Source organism: Buceros rhinoceros, unplaced genomic scaffold (genome assembly GCF_000710305.1).
Source record: "Buceros rhinoceros silvestris isolate BGI_N320 unplaced genomic scaffold, ASM71030v1 scaffold25112, whole genome shotgun sequence".
Classification (NCBI taxonomy): domain Eukaryota; kingdom Metazoa; phylum Chordata; class Aves; order Bucerotiformes; family Bucerotidae; genus Buceros; species Buceros rhinoceros.
The window spans coordinates 8,054-12,756 of NW_010399823.1; positions in this window are offsets into that span (position 1 = coordinate 8,054).

A 4,703-nucleotide genomic window follows, 5' to 3' on the forward strand; every position below is an offset into this window, starting at 1 on the left:
GGCAGAGCAGGGGCTGTGGCTGATGCCTGCGCAGCTGAGCACAGCCAGAGCCTGCGCTGCTGCACTCAGCCCCTGCCCCAGTCACCATCACTGCTCCAGCTTCAACAGCAGCCTGGGGACTGTTTCACACTGCATCTCACTCTTAAAAAACCGCCCCACACCTTAAATCACACTCTTAGCAAACATTCCTTAGTTATCCTCCATATGTCACAAAACCCACCTTCGTTTTTCCACATTGTTACAGTGATGACTGTGGGTTTTGGTCTGTTGTTTTGGTTTGTAAGATTGAGTTCTGCCACATCAGCCCCTTCACAGAGCTCCTCTGTCTGTGTCACTCCTCTCGGCTTATTGCAACAAAATTTAAATGTATTCAAACTTCTTTTCAGTGTTTGCTAACTTGCTTTCTCTGGAATACTACTAAAATAAAGTAAAACTCTGCACTGTGGTAGCTGTATCCTCCCCCCTCCCCGCCCCAGGATAAGTTAGGGAAGCTGAAACTATTTTTCTAGCATTTGGATATTTTTTCTTTATGCACTAATTACATTCTGTTCTGCCTCTTAACATACTGCATCAGAAATATTTATGGATTTCTTGACTTTTAAAGAAAAAAACATTTTTAATCGTTTGAAACTTTCTCATTCAGGTGGGTAGGCAACTCACAGACAGAATCAAAACCTGCTGCAACTTTGAGCGATGCAGGGAGCAAGTGCAGATTGCCTTGCTCTGCATTATTGCTGCGGTTCCGCTGTAAAGCAGGTGATTCCACAGTATTTAAGAAGAAAAGTGAAGTAGCTTTAGACCAAAACTTAGTGCAGAGAGGAACAAGACACCATGTGAGTCAGTGAAGTCTTTACAGAGTGCCCTTGGCTTGGCCTTGAGAGACTTCATACTATCACAATTTCCAGGTCTTTGATGTTTTTTTTAATCTCAAAAATACTGAACTAATGGCAAGGAAATGACTAGCACTGATGGGGCTGGTTTGTGAACAAGGCTCATGAGGTGTAAAAGCTCCACCACGCAAAGAGGCAATTCAACCACCCACTTACCTTAACTTGGCCCGGCAAATGCGTATATTAGCAACACTAGAGACAAAACTTATTTTAAAAATAGGTTACGCTGGACACTTGATATAACGACAGTGCTGCTGCTGCTGCATATTATTTTTGCAGTCTGCACCACTGAGTTAGAGCCACGTGGACACGGGAACTGGACAACAAAACCTCTTCCCGGAATTATTCAACAACAACAGCAGAAAATAAAAGGCATCTTGACGTTGATCGATTCTCTGGAGGAGCAATTACTACTTAACAGGCTTCCTGAGCAGCTTGATTATGTTCTGCTTCTGTCTTAAGGCCTTGCTGACCATGCGGGTAATAATTTGATAACAAGGGAGCCTAATTAAATTAAGGGGACATTTTCTACATCATAATGTCTTTGTAGGTAAGGGATTTGATTTGCAGGACATACTCTTCCTTCTCTCCGCTCTCTGCTTTTGTCTGGTTTACAAGCAAAAAATAGAAAACATTACCCAACCTCCACCCCAACCGACTTCGCTTTTCAGCTGGCGCTATCGGAAAGCAGTTTTGCTAAAAACAACCATACAGACTGCCCCCCTCCGTCCCCTTGCTGCAGGGGTAGGGATGCCTTCTTGGGGGCGCGGGGGTGAAGCCAGAGCAGTGACCTCGTGCCAGTGCAGCGATGAGGCTGTCCTCAGCGCTCACGCTCTCAATAAAAAAGCCCAGCTCAGCCTGCACAGTTCCACCCTGTAACGTGCTGCCGACCCGGGACTATCCCCAGCTCTCTGTGAGCAGCCTCCTCCCCACCATGCCCACAGGGGGCTCCGAGAAAGGCGCAGGAGGCACAACAGCCTTCCACAGAACTGCAGAATAAAAAGTGTAAGGTGACATGATGCTTTGCTAGAGGAACCCCCCACATATAAACAAGCACAGGTTTTGACCTGGTAACACTAAGCCTTGGAGCTTAAACTCAGGAGCTGCTGTTGGGAACAGCCCTCTGGGGAAGGGGAGCGCTGGCTGCTCTGTGCTGCCGCGCTGCACAGCGCGCACAGGCCTCCGTCATACCGTAACTGGTCCTGACCACACCTAGTGCATTAGTCCTCGTGCGGGCTGCAAACACAACCTCATTACTCCTGGCTCCCGGACGAGCAGAGCGGAAGCGCAGCAAACTACAGCGCAAAACATTTAGAAGCCAGAAATTCAAGGGGCAGCGGCGAGACGTAGGAACTTTACGAAGCTGAGCCCATCGGCTGCCTGGGTAAGCTGTTTATTTTGCTATCAACATCTTTTTAGCTAGTCAGAAATCATGTAAAGCCTATTAGATCGAAACCTCAGGTGCTCTGAACACCTGGGATACCATGGCTGGGGTTAAAATGCAGCAGCTCCTGCAATGTTTACATGTGCCTGAGCATAGAATGAAATAACTGACCTCTTTAAAACAAACTATTCATCACAAAAGCTCTTTAAAAAATATTCTTGGGGCCAGGATAGGAATTCAGTTTACTTCGGCTGGCTTTAGCCTGTCTAGAAGAGAAATAATCCTTTTAGGTTATAGTAAATCTAGTTTTAAATTCCCTTTATGTGCTTGACCAAGAGTGTGGCTTTTTTTCATCAGGCACAGTTACGATTAAAATTAAAAGAACATGCAAAGTGACAAAGACAATAGATTGCACTGCTTTACGTCTAAAGAGCCAAGAACTTCTGTAAAAGAGCTCAGATTTTATATTAACCTAACAAGTGAGCGATCACTCCTGAAGTGATGTGTAAGTACGACTTTAAAATACAGCTAGAAGATGAATTCTAAAGCATCTTACCCCATTTAAAGGTTATTTTCAATGTGAGATATAAATATTTGCCTGTACAAACTTGTCTTCAAGCCCCAGTTTTCGTAATTCCTAACAAAAGGCTCAGTTTGTGCCAGTATCTCCATTAGATGCAATTATATCATTAAATATTAATGGTGGCTTCCTTGGAGGAATTGACCACTTTGATCAGAACACGCTCTTGGTAATGCACCAGCAGCGACCGCTCTGAACGTGAAGCTTCCTGGATGCACAGCCACTGACGCAGGGAAAGGTACCAGGAGGCAGCTGGACTCTCTAAGGGCCTCTGGCCTTCGCTGCCTCTGCGTCTACATTTTAATTTGCTTAATTACCAGTCCTCATTTGGAGGCTTTGATCAGATCCCGAACTCCTTTTCAACACCGCACAGCTCGGCAACCCAGTACCGGACTCGGAACAAGCACACACAAGCCCCCCCCGATGCTAACAGCCTTTAGAAGGGCGGGTGGCCGTTAACCCTCCTGAACACCGCGATTCAGAGCCACCCCGTCGGCTCTGCAGTCTCCTGGCTCGGAAAGAATCATGCCATCCCTTTGCTTACAGACCGGGGAGGAGCAGGGCAGCAGCCAGCCCCAGAGATCCTACCTGCCGCAGCACCGGGGAGAAGAACCATGCCGGACTCCTTCACCATCCACTTCCTCAAGGTGCTGAAGGAGCTGCTGGCCTTCGTGCTGTTCAGTTACACCGTGCTGGTCGGGGCGCTGCTGCTCGCCGGCTGGACGACGTATTTCTTGGTGCTTAAATGAGAGCTGCTCTTCTGCTCCTGCAGCCACGGGCTGGCCAGAGGCAACGGGCTCCACCATGCAGCTCGTCCCGCGCGTCCGCTCAGCACACAGGACACCAGTCCCTTCCTCCTGCCCCAGCTCTGCAAACGTTTTGCTTCGTTACCGCCTAATCACAATCTTATTTTCTTATGTAAAAATAATGATTAAAAAAGAAAAGTATCTACATGCACGCACTTTACTGATCTTTGTGGCTCTTACAGATTCTTTGTGTCTCCCAGACATTTGCCCCTGTTCCACAAAATATTGTAAAGGCTCCCCGCAGTTTTCTCCAGAGATCCCCACCCCACACCCCTGGAGAGCCCGGCAGCCTGCCGAGCACAGCGGAGGGACAGCAGGATGCAGCACAATTCAAACATGACCAGCGTCTCAACTAAACAAGTCCTGCCTTGTCTAACCCTGCCTCATTAAGGGTGTGAAGGCAGAGAGAGAGAAATCAGTTGTGGCTAATTTAGAGGTCCCGGGAGAAGGCATTTCAAATCAGCACAAGGTTTTCCCCTTCCTACAATTTTATGAGGAACACTTCACAGGGCGGGGGCACCAACACCACATCATCTACAGACCCGTAATTTGGAGCTCTCAAGTGTGCTACACTTCAACAAATGCTTAAAACATGGAGTCAGCTTAAAACTTGGAGTTCTGCAGCAAACGGGTGCCAGGCGATAAACTGCAAACCCAGCACCCTGTTAGCTGGAGCAGCAGCAGCAGTTTACAGAGTACAAGGAAGCGATATATTACCTGACTTGGCGTCACATAAATCTTTGCACATGCCATGGGTCACCCAATTCATTACACCACTATGTAACTCCTTACCACCCCCATCTACATTTAGACTGTCCCTCGAGAGCAGTGGCTGTCAGTGCCCAGATGACCACCGGTGACGCAGGGGACACCCCGATGATTTGACCTTTGGCCAGACCCGTCCCTGGCTCACGTAATGAAGTCCTAAGGGGGCGTTACAGACTGATCACCCTCAGGCACCGCTCCTCGTTACTGCGGCCTGCTGCTGGTGACCGCGGGCTCCGAGCGTGGCCTGTCCCGGTCCCAGCCCACGGCTCTCCGCT